Source organism: Periplaneta americana, chromosome 2 (assembly GCF_040183065.1).
Source record: "Periplaneta americana isolate PAMFEO1 chromosome 2, P.americana_PAMFEO1_priV1, whole genome shotgun sequence".
Lineage (NCBI taxonomy): Eukaryota > Metazoa > Arthropoda > Insecta > Blattodea > Blattidae > Periplaneta > Periplaneta americana.
The window spans coordinates 40,588,821-40,605,780 of NC_091118.1; positions in this window are offsets into that span (position 1 = coordinate 40,588,821).

Here is a 16,960-nt window from a genome sequence, read left to right on the forward strand (position 1 = left end):
AAAAATGTGAAATGGGAGAAAAATAGGTTTAAACTTTCTGTATAAAAAACTTTCTTCTGTCATACCTAGAACTTCCCAGCATCATATGCAGGGTCTTCCTGGTCTTCCCTTTTCCTTTTTTCACTTCTCCTCTTCTTCCTTGCCTCCTTGGTCATCTCTTCAGCTTGTCTTTCTGCATCTTTCAGTCGTATGGCATCCAACGTCTCAATGTGTCTCATGGTGTAGAAACCTGGATCAATTCCCAGCTGCTGTAGAACTTTTGCTCTCCCAGTATTACCCAAATTGAAGGACAGCACTGCTTCCAGAACACCTAGTTTTAGTGTGCTATTGCCCACAAACACATTCTTGGGTACTCTGGTCCAGATGAGATTGTTGAACGATTCATTTGGGTTTTGAGTACGTCCATGGAGGCACTTTTTTAGATCTGATTGTGCTAGATCTCTATAAATAGGTTTCACTAAATCCATTATGACTTCAGGGAGACCATGGTGCTTGTAATTTATTCTGTCAGAACTGTTGTATTTGCACCATGAATTATGAGGACACAATCCATGAACAGGTGTAGTGTCAGTAGAAATTTTATGAAAAAAGCTAGCCCACACTGCCTTTCTCATATTCTCCAGATTACCTGTATTTTCCCTTATGGCTTTACCGTAATAGTCTTGTAGCTTGTCTATTTCACTGCTTGTGAGTCTTTTAGTACCACCAATTCCTTTCCCATCTCCTAATTTCTTCCCCTTCCATTCTTGTACCAGTCGCCTAAGTCGAGACCCCATCCTCTTATGAACGTGTCCCACACACTCTAATTTTGTGATATTAGTGCTTTCCCCATATGGTTTTGCTGCCACTACACTTGAATCCCTTGCTATCTCCATCTCCTAAGTATTGGATATATTTTACTCCCCTACTCTCGACAGACCTCTCAAATATTCTAACTGCACCATCTGCTTCCATTTCACCACTGGACCCTGCATAGTTCACTTCACAATTATCTTCACATTTTCCTCTTCTTTTACAATACTTTGAAAGACACTCTACATCCAAAACCTTACCAGTGTCTACACTAGTAGCTGTCACTACACCATGAAGAGAACTATGGCCACGCTTTTGCCAAGTTCCATCCAATGCAACAGCAATTTCGTTGTCATTTACAGCTTCTATTGCTGCGTCTTGCATGCACTGTTCTGCTACCTTTTCAAGAGACTCTAACAAAACACTATTTACTTTATTATATAGCACTAGTGGAGCTGGAGTGTTTAGCACTGAACACAGTGTCTTACCTGCTGCCCTACCTTTACCGATGCAGCGCATACCGTACACAAATCTAAGATTAATTTCAAAACCCTTGTCACATTGTTTTGAAGTAAAAAATGAATGATTTTCCTCACATTTTTCACACACAAGTGTCAACTTGCTTGCCAATCCTTTCCTGTTTTTTGAATTCACATATACAGATACACAATTTACACTCAAACAATATTTACACTGTACAAATGACCTTACTGCTTGTGCCAATAATTCAATGTCCACAAACTGGTAACCTGTACTCAACCTCTCACCGTCATTATCTGAAATAGTATCAGAGAATTCATTGAAGAGTTTCCTTGAAGAAGACAGTTTCTTGCTGGTTGAACTTCTGAAGTTATTAGTACTTGATGTAGAGGATGTAGATAAAACTGAATTTGAATCACATATTTGTGTAGGCCTAATCACATCACCACTAAGGTCAACATTTAACACATTATTATTGCTATTAGAATTACTGGATTTGTTTTTCTTACTATTACTCTTGTTTACATACTTATTTCCACGAGATTTTCTTTTTCCAAACGGTTTAGCCCTCATATTTACACAAGTAAAGAGCACACCACGAGGAAAACTTATAATGCTTATGAATAATAGTAAACAACTGCTGTTGCTAAGCTTCAAACAGTGCAGTCAACAAAACGAGCAAAGTTTTCTCTCCAGTTAGTGGGTTCTTTCAGAAATATAGCATGACAAATATCAGAGATAATAGCTTCAGAACAAAGTCACAGCATGCGAAGAAAAGGGGGCGTAACCGATGTTTGACGTGCATACAATTACAAAACTATTTAAAAAGGGCACTTGCCGGAATAGTTGAACGCTGATATTTAGGAATATTAAACTTAAAGTATCATTGAACACAAAACAGCAAAAAAAATTTTTTTGAAAAATTTAAAATACTTTGAGGTATCTGGTCCCCTTAACGCGACTCAGGTATCCCCGACGCTGCGTAGTCAGTACACCATCAGCGTGCACCACCCCGTAGAAAATGTGATTCCCAATCACAAAGACTGCTGCCTTCTTTCCAGTGTAGTGGTTCACTCCAAAAGATTCCACTCTAACCGGACACACTAATCCGTTCCAGTACGTAGCCACCTGACGACTCTGGTATTCACGAATACAAGTACCTTCGTGTACTCAGCAATGCACGAACTCCAGTCTGAGCGGACACACAGCCCGTTCCCATGCATAGATATCTCCAGACTCGAAGTTCACTATTCCAATGCCACTCTCTAACTGCACGTCCTGTGATCGACTCTCCAACTCCGTGTCCTGTCGTGAACTCTCCAACACCACATGCCGTCGTCAACTCTCTCTCAATCAGCAAACTCGGCAGCGAAAGCAAGAAAAATACGTTAACATTTAAATCTGCGAATCAAATCGCTCGTCTCAAAACTAAACTTAGGATAGTTAATCTCGGACCCGGTGGAGCAAGCACAAATATGCCACTTGGCAGGTATGCCCATTAAACAATATGGAAACCGCCATCTAGCGGGATTGCATACAAAACCATACAAAAAGTGCCATCTCGTTGTGAGGACATAAAACCTCACATAACATCACAGAAGATAAAAAAGAGAGGAAGGAGCATTCTAAACAAATATGCTTGAAATCGGTGCAATGGATTTGACATCAAACTATACCTTCTATGCCCCATAATCCTCTGCAAAATACCGCCAATCTCCAAATATTCAATTGCTGCTATCGGTTTCGGTCATACATAAACAGTTTAGAGTGGATGTGGAGGTAATAGAAGTATTAGCAGATTATTATATCAATATACATTTCACTGTATATTTATTAAAAGTGTTATGGTTGTGACATGGACTGAACACTTCATTTCCACATTCTTTCTTTTATCAAGAAGGATGTGGCACTCCTTCATATGTTAAAGCATAGGGGGACATATCAACGGACATATTCTACAGTTGAGCCGAACAGAATATTAGCTTATTTATAAAAAATAACACCTGCTGAACTTGACTATACCTTTGAAATATTTACAACACGAAACAATTTGTAATCGTAATTATGAACAAAACAGCTAATAAACGCACTGGAAAAAAAAAATGAATTACAGGTAATTTGACGACCATACTAGTACATATTTTTGGTTCTACTGTTTCAAGCTTATACCCAGGGTTGCTTTACTCTTACACACTATTGCTGCCAATAGCAACAGTTATTTGTGGGTGTTTTGCCAACTTGTAAAATAGTCTCTACCTGCTTTCAAAGAAATGATACCAAGAACTATCGCACAATTTATAGCAAACCTGTGCATCATTCAATCTTTGTTCTACTGTTCCAGTGGCTATACTATGTAACTTCTATGCAAAATGTCTTCCACGAGTGTCAAAAGAAAACTTGTTTGATAAGTATCAAAAAAAAAAAAAAAGAATGCAAATAAATGAGGGGGTTGAGGAAAGGAAAACCATAAGTCGTTTCGCATCAGAATACGGAATTGGGGTTACAACTGTGCGCAATTTAATAAAAGAGGACAAAGTGTATAAAGTATGTAAATCCACAACATGAGACCTGTACTATTCCTAGCTTTCCACAGACAGCCATCACAAGGAATTTCCTTAGCCCTTAAAAATCTATCATTGACATCCAGACTTAAATTAGTGAACTTCTGATCCACTGTCTAGCATGTTAAACACAGCACCATGGAGGAAATTACGAAACTGTGTGTATTAAATGCACTTTATTTATGAAAATATTTTATGGTACAAATTATCTGATTTGTTGGATTAACTGTTCAGTCCATCTCTTTCAAGACTCGTATTTTTTTTTTTTTTTTTTTTCATGGATATGGCAATAGTGGAATCATATTTGAAAATATGCTCAATATATTCAAGCATATGATGACACTTAGATTTTTCCTAAGTTCTATGCCTGTGCATTTTTTAATCTTTCTATTTTCTCTCATATTTTCTCATTTTCTCTGTCACTAAAATGCCCTAATGTTTTGAGTTCTTGTTGAGTCTTTGAGGAAATCATACATGATCCTTTATTCCTACCCTAATAAGTAGGTGAAGGGCTAAATGAGGTTAGTATAGCATGATAATAGAGTTCAGAAATACCCTTCCATAAAAATTGAACATGCAAGACTCATCTATTTCTTGTATATTAAATCAATCCTCCAGTTCTTGAGAGCAGTAAACTTATCCGTGAAGTCTTCATAAAATGGCTGCTCTTTTATCAGTTCACACAAAAGTCCTTTCTGAATATAAATATTTGCCAATGCCGTGACTAGGGCTGGGGACAGAGCTGTTCGGTTCGGAGCAGATACCGTGATGTCATTACTCGGTTGATCCAAGTACAGTACAGAGTACAAATTTGTGGCGATAGATTTAAAATTTTGATAGATTGAGTCGATTTTAGAACATACTTTGAAAGTGAAACTGAGCGTATTTTAAAAGTGTTGTAGTAAAGAGCTTTCGCTTTGCCAATTGGCGAAAAAAAAGTGCTTCGCTTCATTGCAAAATGGTGGTTGCAAATTTTATGTGCGTGATTACAGCTATTTTCGGAGTTATCTTATATGAATGGCGTATTTAACCTTGTGTTGTTATATACGACAGATGAAATAAAACTGATAAAATAATTTGTAATACTAATGGCTAATAAATAATCTAATCCAACCATAAATTAACATGCGAGGTAAATGTTAAATGCTGCAGCTAAGTAAGAAGGAAGATAGAAAGAAATGGGCTCCATGAAGCGCTGCCTAAACCAACGTTATTGTTGTCATCCTGCATATTTAAATTTTGAATGTTGTCCTTATGTGCCCTTTTTAAATGGTTCCATAAATTTGAAGTACCTCTGCCTGTACAATATACTCTACTGCAAATGTTATACTTGGCAGACTTTTTCCTAGGACTACAATCAAAATACTGTCATGCAGTGGAAGATTTTTGTGGCATTGTTGCCTCTTTCTTTTTTTTTTTTTTTTTTTTTAGCAAAAACAAAAAATAGATTGAAAACTAATTAGGTATAAGATTATATTAAAACATGGTGGAACATTGAGTAAAAAGTAGTTATTATAAACTATGTATCAAATGAAATACTAGTCGACAAAAATTAACTTTTTTTTCTTTCACAAGAAGTAAAATAACATTTTCTAGAAGAATATTTCGTGCTGAATTCAAATATAATTTCAGTTTTTCCCCATCGGGCAGGAGTTTTTTGTGATATTCATTTGAATTTTTATAATATTCTAAAAAAAATCTGTAACTAGCTATCTAACTCAACATTATAACTACTCATTCTGACTTATCTAGCAAGTGGTAGATAGTGATTTTCGGGCATATTTTGCATCTGGAACGTCTCTCTTCTTGGTCCAACAGTAGTCAGCCAGCATATTGGAACTCCACTTGCCTTGGTACCTCTTTTCCATAGTAGAAATTTGCTGATGAAAACGCTCACCGTGCTCATCGCTAACAGCTCCAAGATTTTCGGGGAAGAAGTCCAAGTGAGAGTCCAAGAAGTGAATTTTAAAGACATGTTGCATCCCATAGCTTTATAAGCATGCAAAGATCAGTCACTATGTCACGATAGTTTTCTTCTTTATGGTTTCCAAGAAAATTGAAACATAAACTTTTGAAAGACTGCCAGGCTGCTTTTTCCAGTGGATTTAACAGTCCTTCGAAATGATCGACCAGATTTGTGGTCCTATAAAAATTCCTTCTTTCAGTTTAGCATCACTGACTTTGGGGAATTTCGATTTCAAGTACAAGAATCCATCAGACTGTTTATCCATAGCTTTGACAAAATTTTTCATTACTCCTAACTTAATATGCAATGGAGGTAACAATATTTTTTCAGGATTCACTAAAGGGACATATGACACATTTTTCTGGCCAGGGATATGAGATTCACGTTTAGGCCATGATTTTGTAACATAATGAGACTTCCTATCTCTGCTGTCCCAGAGGCACAAAAAACAGCAAAATTTGGTGAACCCAAGTTGCAAACCAAGCAATAAAGCAATGACCTTTAAATCACCACAGATATACCATTTATATTTTCCATATTGTATTTACTCTAGAATAACTTTCATATTTTGATATGTCTCTTTCATATCAGCGGCATGTGCTACAGGTATTGATGGAAGTTCATTGCCAATATATAGCAGCACAGCCTTCAAACTAACTTTAGACGAATCTATGAATAGTCGCCACTCATCTGGCCGGTGTTGAAGCCCAAGAGTTTCCATAACTGAACAAATATCATTACAGAACACAATATCATTTTCTTCAGAGAAGCAGTCCTTGAAATCACTATGGCGGCCACGATAGCTACATATTCTTACGTCTTTTTGGAGTAGATTCCACCCTTTGAGTCTGGAAGCTAAACCTTCAGCTTGCTGTGTAGACAGATTTAAATCCCGAATCAGGTCATTAAGGTCTTTCTGATTGGGAAAGTATAGCTCTGATGAACAGGTATTGGCTTCAAATGTAGGACCATTTTTATTTTCATCTGAAGCATTTTCAGTTTGTTAGGTCAGAATCAGAGTTATTACCTAAGGTCGTATTGGCATATACTGGTACAGGGAACTGTTCATTGTGTAAGACAGGTCTTATTGCAGATTTCAAATTAGGATACTTAACTGTATGTTTTGTTTTAGATGTGATTCCTGTAATATTTGTCAAACAGAAATAACAATCACTTAAATGATCCTTCGGTTCCCTCCAAATCATAGGAATTGCAAATGGCATACGATGTGTACCCTTTTGCCATCCAGTCAGCAATCTAACACACGAAACACAGCATGTATTTGGGGCCTAGCTCTTATCAAAATCACCATCCAGACAGCCAAAATAAAGTTGATAACACTTCTTTACAAGTGGGGTCGAATGTCGCCTCTGAGACTTGAAGGTCAGCTCACCACAAATATAGCAGAAACTGTCTACATGATTTACACACTTTCTTGGCATGATGAACAACACTAAGCACTAAAACATTACATACACAATATACTCCCAAAAAGAAAGGAAGGAACTATTTCACTACTGAACAAACTCACGGCTAGCTCGATACTGACACATCACAATGCCAGATGAACTGGTCTGAGCATGTCCAAACATGAATGAACCTGCACAGGATTGTTTTATGGTGCTTCAGCATAATATTACAAATAATTTCCTTAAATACAGCTTGGATAAAATCGCTACATATGAGGTAACGGTTCCTATGACAGGTCAAAGAAAATGCTAAAATCCGATTTTAAAAAGTAGCTGTCACAAAAAAACTGTGCCTGATGGAAAAAATTCTGACTACATATCTGAATTCAGTATGAAAAACTGCACTAGAATCACTAATCAGATTTCTTGTGAAGAAAACCTTGTCGACCAGATAATTAATAGTTTAAATTTGAGAAAACAATTTCTAATATTAACAAAACACAACAGCAGAAAACATTTAAATACAATAGTACCTATGTTTTTGCCTGCTAGAACTAAATGAAACATGTGACTGATAATGGCTATGGTTAACCAAGTAATTCCAGTGCTCCGCTGCCAAGCACATTAATCTGCTAGAACCAAGTTACTTAACAGTTCTAATCGCTCCGTCCCCAGCTCTTGCTGGGAGCCTTTCTTGTGAAATTGTATTCCTTGTAAAAGACTTAATTGTCTTTAAACACGAAAACCACGAAATTGTCTTTAAACACAAAATCTTCTTTCTACAGATATATTTGTAGATGGAATTGTTAAAACTAAGGCAAATAACTTGTATGATTCCTTAAATACATCCTTATTTTCTTGGCACAATTTGAAACACTCCGCTGTAGATATCAACCTATTTATCTCGTATGCCTACAATAGACGCAGTTTGTTAAATATCAGTGGATACCAGTGCTGTAAATTTTCAAGTGCTGCAGAAGGGAAATCCTCAGCATACTTATAAAAATTTGAAACATCCACAAGGTCGAGAAATTGCAAATTATCACAATCTTGGAACCTCACTTTCATTTCCATTGAAATAGAATCCAAAATCTTGAAAAACAAAATTCTGAAATTTCGAAAAACCTCGTCCTCTGTCAAGGTACCGTATTCTCTTCTCTGAGTAATGCTGGTTATTGCTTTAAGAAGTACTGGTCATTTCTTTTGTTTCTTAAAGCACAAGTACCTTTTATCTTAGATGTGCAGTGTGTAATGTTCAGCAATTTCTTCTGTGGAACATCAGATAGAACATTGGTCAATGAAAAAAATCATTGAATTCTACAGTCAGGAAGGTAAATTCAGAACTATTCATATTATTCAGAAACCCCTTACCAAGTTGAATAGATTTCTTGTCAGACAGTTTGTCATTCATAATTAGCTCAAAAGCTTTGTTTCAAGTTTTTCCAATCTTCTATAATTACATTTAGTAATTTTGAATAGAACTTCAGCGAATTTTTGCTAAGGTTGATATACGTCTAGATGATAGTAAATCTATTACATGTGTTCTTTTTGATGAATGATGGAAAAATAATAGAATCCCACTGATACTTGCAAAAAAAATGCGATGTTTAGAATTCATTCTGTTGCAACACCAAGTTTAACCGATGGACTAAACAATATACAAAAACAGATTGAGGTGCTTTGTCCTTAACTTTCTTCTGGTGACCATTTAAGTGACTCGCTATTACGCACTGGGCTACCAATTTTTCTCATAGCTAAATTCTGATAAAACCCCATCTGAAAGACTGAACAATGCTTCAAAGGATCTATCAGCACTAACATTATGAAACCCTAGGACACATTCAACAATACAGTAATTTCTTCAGAATTTACATATCTTACTACCATAGAACACGTGATGTCTGAGTAATGTATGTGCTATCATCAACTTCAATAGCAAAAAATGTTGTGTTTTGAATTTCATTTTCACATGGTCATTGATGTAGTCTGTTATACAGCCTAGGACTTCATTTTGTATGGTGTTAGAATCACCGGTGAATACAGTGTTAATTTTAGAGTAACTAGTGGTTTTGAATTTCTGCCAGTCTGCCTTGTGGCCATGTGTGTTGTGTAACCATCTATCCTTCAGTCCATCTGTCAGCCACATTGTGGCCCATATGTGTTGTGTAGCCATCTGTCATTTGGTCAGTGTGCCAGTCTGTCTTGTGACCCATGTATGCGTTGGTCTAACCATCTATCCTTTGGTCAGTGTGCCAGTCTGTCTTGTGGCCCATGTATGCGTTGGTCTAACCATCTATCCTTTGGTCAGTGTGCCAGTCTGTCTTGTGGCCCATGTATGCGTTGGTCTAACCATCTATCCTTTGGTCAGTGTGCCAGTCTGTCTTGTGGCCCATGTATGCGTTGGCCTAACCATCTATCCTTTGGCCAGTGTGCCAGTCTGTCTTGTGGCCCATGTATGCGTTGGTCTAACCATCTATCCTTTGGCCAGTGTGCTAGTCTGTCTTGTGGCCCATGCATGCGTTGTGCTACGGTGAGCCTCTGTTTACTTTGAATAGTTGGTATAAATATTTAAATTTAACATCGGAAAAGATAGAGTCCAGTAAATGTGTTAATACTTGAGCACCCGTAACAATCCCAAAAGGTACCCTACAAAACTCATATAAGTTCCAATCAGTAGCGAAGGCTGTATAACGGCGTGACTCTTCCTTAAGCGGAATCTGATGGTAGGCACTATTAAGGTCAAAAGTAGTGAAGTATTTGGCCCTGCTAAACCAATGAAAAGCAGCATGTATGTCAGGAAGGGGAACCGATTCGATACTCATTTTACTATTAAGTAACCGAAAATCAACAACCGTCCTGAAATCTCCTTCCTTTTTTGGAACCAAAAATATAGGCGACGAGTAGTTTGATTTGGAATGACGAATGATTCCCTTACTCAGCATTTCTTGAATCTTCTCCTTCATACACTGCATACGCGGTGGGGAAAGATGATAAGGAGGTAGGTGAACAGGTTCATAATCATGCAAAATAATTTCATGTTTGATCATGGTGGTCAAGCCCAAATGATTACACAACACATTGGGAAATTCTGCAACAAGTTGGCGTAACTGATCAGCCTGGTTATGCCTTAAATCACCCAAATCAACCTCCTGATTGTCCACTTCATCCAACTGGAAAAAAGGGTCAGCAGATGCCCAACTGGAAGAAGATTGGGTACCTTTAACTGACTAGTAAAAGGGAATTTGTCCAACGGGAAAACGTAAAATAATACTCCTTCTGGGAAATATCCACCATAAGCCCCGTCTTCGCCATGAAATCAGTACCAAAGATGGCAGGGCAAATCAAATCTTCGACTACCCAAAAGTTAAATTTCCAAACAAACTGTCCAATCTGTACTCTCAACATAACACGGCCACATACAGAAAATGACTGGGAAATAGCTGAGAACAATTTCATGTCTCCAGGAATAATCTCCCATCCCTTCTTACGAGCTAATTCCGAGCTAACTAAAGAAACAACACTGCCTGTGTCCAACAACACCTCCATGGACTCTTTGCGTAACTGAACAATAACAACTGGACACTGGCCATGAGCAGAGGCACATATTCCACAAGACACCATTGCAAGCGAGAAATTTTTACGTTTATGCCTACTTGGGTTTTTAAAACCCGGTCTTAGTGATTGCGATGAAGCAGCAGAATTTTCACTCGTACGCTTACTCTGTGCCCCTGACCCCGCTGACCACACTCGCGAGGAAAGTGACCTACCCTGTTACAAGCAAAACACCTATTGACTTGTTCAGAGCCGGATGATCTATCTGAGGTGGCTTCCACCAAGACACGACCATCCAATATCCCATGACTCCGCACACATAGAGCATCTAACTGAATAAAATTCTGTGGCCGGTCGACTGCCAGGTATTGAGCCCTGACCTCAGGATCGCGAGCACCCGATAACACAGCATCAATTATTTGCTTTTCAGAAAGCCCCGCCACAAAAACCTTTTCAATGACCTTCAATTCTTCAGCATATTCTAGTAGAGTCTCCGTATCACTTTGTTTGTGGTAAAAATATTCCCCAAACAGAAGATGGTGGTTCGTATCAGGTATAAACTCCCTCAAAATACTCTGGTGGAAATCGTGTAAGGACTTTTCTTCTTCAATGGCTGTCAAAACTCTCTTAGTTAACACACTGTCCGTGAAAGGAAAAAGTAAATGCAATAACGAAACTCCGACAAGGTGAATTGACCGACAAATATCACTAAGTTGCACCAGTACCCTCAAAAATTCAATTACAGCTTGTACGCTATTGACCGAGAAAACCATTCCCTTCTTCAACACACAATCAAACGGGTTAGACATGTTAGAAAGCACCATACTTAGGTAATCCCTCTTATTAGTCAATTTCGGAACTTTGGTAGGACTCTGACCATTACCGGTCACCTCTGTACTCTGTAACTGCTCCCGAGAAACATTAAGGGACGATGCCTGAGTGTCTTGGACCCTAACCTTTTTCAACAGTGCCAATGCGTCCTTCACTAACGTCAACCTCTGCATCTCTTTCTCAAATTTCTCTTTATCATTGGGTTCCAGCTGAACCACAAGTATATCCTTAAGATGCATCTCCCAATACAAGACTCTATTCCATATCCTTCTATAACGGTCTCTATTGAAATCCAACTTGAAGTCCTCAGCCGCTTCTAAAAAGGACTCCACCGTCTCGATGCACTTAAACAATTCACTGGCAATACAATATTGGGGATATTTACGTGGGGCCTGTTTAGACACGAACCCAGGTTCTTTAGCCTTGGCGAGCAACGTAGTACAATCCGCGTAGGAATCCACCTCAGTGCCATGTACTCTCAGCTCGTACAACAGTTCATCTTTGCGTAGCGAATGCCACGCCACCACGCCAGTCTCCATCACGAAACAGAAAATAAAATACAAATTCACAATACCAATCACCTCGCCTCCGAGACCTCAAGCGCCTATCATAACCATGCACAGGCTACCACTGCTACGGTAGGCCTCTGTTTACTTTGAATAATTAGTATAAATAATTAGTAAACAGTACTTAAACAATTAAGTTTTACCCTGCCGTCGAAAGTATGATAGGGTCGATTGTCTCTTGGGTGAGGTGGTACAAAAGAAAACACTCCACATAAATAATCAACTATCTGCTTACATTTATTAATTAACACTTCTGGAAATTGGAAAAATGAACAAAAAGTCTGCAGTAGAAATACAGTCACCGATACTTTACCAATGCATCGAAACTGGCTTGCCACTAAAAGGTCACTGAACTGGCATTCACCATTACACACACTAGTAACACCATCTATACCCACAGATTGTAAGTGTAAGTAACTTGCTAGACAAGTCCAAACTTGTCGGATGTGGCAGAAAGCACTAATACAAAACCAAACACAACCAATGTAATATACACTTGACGAATGCCGGCTTATTCGTGAATTATCTAATACTCTGTATGAAATCAAATATACTTCTACTAATTAAAGTAACTTACAATTACTGACTTATAAAAACCTGTCATGATTCCTGGTAGGCCAGTCTCGAAACCAAACAACAATGGTCTCTCTTCAACTCTCATGCCTCCGTAATCACACAGCATACCACACCACAGCTCGGCCACGTTTCTGCCTGTAGTAAGACACAATGCCCGATCGAGCCCCGACTACAGCAGTACACGTCCCTGCCTGGACTGGGTTATTCGTGATCCCATCACAGATAGTCGCTAAACAAAACCCCTCAGCTCTCCACGACTGTCACACAACCATACTCTTCGAGCGTCTCCCCCAGACTGCCCCGCGTCAAGTGTCCCTCTCAGGAGAACCGATGCTAATTAATAATTAATGTGAATAGGGCCAATGAAAATCTAAAGCCCATGACACAAAAGCCTCCTCTTCTAAGATTCTATTCTGCTCCTCCTCTTGTACGATTTCAACCTCCTCTTGTACGATTTCAACCTCCTCTTGCATGATATCTCTTCTTTTAGTTCCCTCATTTCCATTAGAGTCTCTCCTAGTTTTCACTGGAGATTCACTCAAATCTATGTTACCTACTGTCGGTTCATCACAGTCGTCATTATGTCCTCCATTCCTCGGATCACGACTTGAAATGGACCTTCCTGGAGGAACATTCAGTTTCCTCCTTCGTCGGGTGTTCGTTGTGCTGTTCCTTCCATGCTCTTTTCAGCATTTCTTCAAAGCTGGAAGACCAAGCATCAGCAGAATTACTTGGACCATGTTCCTTGTCTGGCAATTTGTTTAGAACCTTGTCAGGATTGAATGGGATTAATCCCACTGCACGGAATGCACTCTGTATGTTTTCCTTCTTGTTAGGTGATATTTGGTGAAGAGTATCTTTTAATAGACAAGGAAATGCACCTTTACAAATTGGTCTGTGTGTAGTTTGTTTCCATTTTGTGAGGACTGCCCACCATGCATTTTTTAGTGGTTTAAAGAATCCCACATCTAATGCCCACATCTAATGGCTGCAGTAGGTGTGTACTGTTTGGTGGGAGCAAAATATAGGAAATATTATTCCTTTCACATTCCTCGATGACCCTCAGAGAAATATGGCTTGACAAATTGTCTCCCACCATAATCTTTGGCCTTTCCTTGGATTTAAAGTAAGGGAGCACAATAGTAAAAAACCAGTCTTCAAACACTGGTAAATCAAACCAACCGCTTCTATTTCGATTGTAGCATGTTCCCTTAGGACCTCCCTCCTGCCATGTATCCCTTAAGTGTTCCAATTTGTAGAGGACATATGGAGGCAGAAGATCTCCATCATCACTGGCAGCCATCATTATAGACGCACTACTTTTTGATGAATCCATTACTCTCTCTGGGTGTTAAGTACCTCTTCTAACAATGACATGCTTTCTGCCAGGATCGTCACATAAATTCGTTTTGTCGTAATTGACAACGTTACTAGGTGGTATATTTACTATGGCCTCTTCAATATTCAGGAAATATGATTTCACTGTTTCATGGTTTACTTCTGTACATTGCCTTTTAATATTTTCACTGAGACGAATGCTTAGGACATTGGCGTTTCAGAAATGCACGTGACCATTCCATTCCTGGGAGATTTTGTGAAAATCGTTTTTATTTGCGCCCACATTTGTCGGGATATCCTTTCACTACGTACCTTATATCATCACTGGCGAATGGCAATCCCTAATGTGCAGCTCTTAATATTTCATGGATAAGCATATCTTCTGTTTTGTCTAAAACAGATGGTCTTCCAATAGAACCAGGGTTTGTATCATTAACTTTATTCTCTAGTGTTGACCGCGGTACACTGAACTGGTCCGAAGCCTTTCTGTAGGAGAGTTTTCCCGATTTAATTGCAGAGACTGCTTTCTCAAGATTTTTCGGATCATAATTGCATCGCAGAACGACGCCAAGCTTTCGTTTATACGTTCGTGGCATTGTCCGAATTAACCCCACTGCATGCAGTTATCTGTAAATAATTTAATAATTTTCAGTTCATATGACATAGGAAGAAAATTGAACATTTCATTTCATTCTAATACTACAAACATATGTATCACATGAAAATAATAATCACATGCTTATTCTTCAATGCTGAGTGGATGAAAGTTTCCGTAATAAAACAATATCCAGTAATTAACACACTATTTTCAACAGCTTCACACGACACACTGGCAGTTATAATTCAAGAATTGGTCTTTAAAAATGTGTAGAAACATTAAAGCAGTACGGACATAGTAAAAAGCACGGAAAAGATGCTAAGAACTGGTGTTACCAACATAAAATATGATAAATTGAATTACCGTCTGATGTTACCCCTGCGTCCTAAATATCCCCACTTTATGGTATGTTTTAAGAAACTTCCTATCCCATCAGGGGCTCCTTTCCCATGTCCAGACTCAGAATAATTCTAAGTAATATTTTCAACGCAAGGAAAGGTGCTAGGAATGTAGGATTTTATCGTTGCATACATGGTTTTGTTATGGTACTATGTACTTGGACTGAGCAGAAATGTAGATTTTTAACATCTGGAAATTTATCTAAGTATTTTTGTATAATTGGCGACACATGTGCAACTGTGGCAAAGGTGTCATGGCATTGGCTTTTAGATAAAGTGCAAAATGACTGTTCTATGGCATCTTCTACATAAACTACACCAGTGTGAAATGTAACTTGCCCCCTCAAAGCCCCAAGATGTGCAGACTGTGCTTCAGCAGAATATTTGCACATACAATTTTCAGAAAAATCGATGTGAAAAAGAAGATTTGTAGGCTGTAAGTTCTCCTTTAATTTTGACATGACTGAATACTGATGTTTGATGTTGAACTTACGTTGCATGAAACCCACTATACTATTTTCAGACATGTCCACCAAATTACCTACATTTAAATGTAATTCATCTTTCACTGTCTCTTTTACTTCATTCATTCATTTATTATATTCCATAGATCTTACATGAGCAATGAAGCTTTAAGATGTGGAACAAGTCAAAATTTTACAATATTACAATTACAATTTTTACAGTTTTACAATTTAGTAATTTTCTACAATGATGAGGTGAGGTCCAAGGACTCGCCAAAAGATTACCCGGCATTTGCCTTTTGGTTGAGGAAAACCTCGGAAAAACCCAACCAGGCAATCAAATCAAAGGGGGAAATGAAGTGATGCAGAGGACTCGCCATACACCATCCGCTTCAGTCCCACGGCTGGGGAAAACCTCGGAAGAAACCATTCAATGAGACCAAAGGGGGATCCAACCCAAGCCCGAATGCAGCTCCGGATCAGCAGCCCAGCGAGTCTGCCGACTGAGCTACATCGATGGCTCTATTAAAAGTATACAATACATAGCCAATCAGATTATTAAATTCACAAATGCAAACGATCATTCGTCAGTTGAGCTATATGATTAATACAAAACAAGTAAGTTAATTAAATTTAAGGCATAAACAATTCAATCAGTTGTGATCTACAGAAATTGATAATACATATCATGCAAACTACTTCAGATTACAAACACAAACAGTGTATCAATAGAGCTAAACAGATTACTATTCAATTATAGCATATAGGCCTACAATTCATCGGCCAAAACTATGCAAACATATACAATACAAAGTAAGCATACTTTCATTAAGCTATACAAATTTGTACAATAAATATCAAGTAGATTAATTCAATTTATAATCATAAACAATTCATCAGTTCAGCTACATTTTGTCTTGTTATAACTTTTTCGTTCTTAGTGATCCACTGCGTAACACACACTTGTTGGTGATAGTCAAAGTCATTGCAATAAACACTTTCGTGCTCACAGGAAGTACACACCCTTCTGTAACAATCTTCTTTTTCTTCCCCACATATCATCATTTTAATTAGGTCCACTTCATCATTTATGTCAACTATTTTTAAGGCATGTATTTTCTGTACTATCAATTTGAAGTTCTTGTGTTTAACACAAAGAAAAGTATCTCGTTCACTCAGCTTTGGTGGCACTATCCAAAAGCAACGTAGTCTACAAAAGGCAGGATAGCATATTTGGAAACTCTGAATGCTTAGAAACTTACAATGGAGATTTTTGATTGTGTCTGTGAAGTATCTTTTTTGCTTCTGAATGCTTAGAAACTTACAATGGAGATTTTTGATTGTGTTTGTGAAGTATCTTTTTTGCTTCTGAATGCCTTTCCTTTGTGGCTAACAAGAAAGACAGGCTAGTGCAACGTCACATTTTTAG